Raw genomic sequence first — 380 nt, forward strand, 5'->3', positions numbered from 1 at the left:
GGGAAAATACGGAGGGGGGGAGGAGGAGGAGGGAAAAGGGGGAAAATACGGAGGGGGGGGGAGGAGGAGGAGGGAAAAGGGGGGAAATACGGACGGGGGGGGGGGGGAGAGCTTAAGTGAAGAGGAACTAGAATCGCGTTAAGGAGGAGTCGGGGAGGCGGGGGGGGGGGGGAGTCGAAGAGGGCGAAGAAGAAACGAGGATGAAGGTAGAGGATCGAAGAGAAGAGGAGACAGACAGACAAGAATGAAGAGGAGAAAGCCAGAGACGAATGAAAAGGAGAAAGACAGAGACGAATAAAAAGGAGAAAGACATAGAGGAACGAAGAAGAAAAACAAAATAGAGATACGAAGAGGAGGAGATTAAGAAAATAACTGAGACT

This window comes from Penaeus monodon, chromosome 20 (assembly GCF_015228065.2).
Source record: "Penaeus monodon isolate SGIC_2016 chromosome 20, NSTDA_Pmon_1, whole genome shotgun sequence".
NCBI lineage: Eukaryota > Metazoa > Arthropoda > Malacostraca > Decapoda > Penaeidae > Penaeus > Penaeus monodon.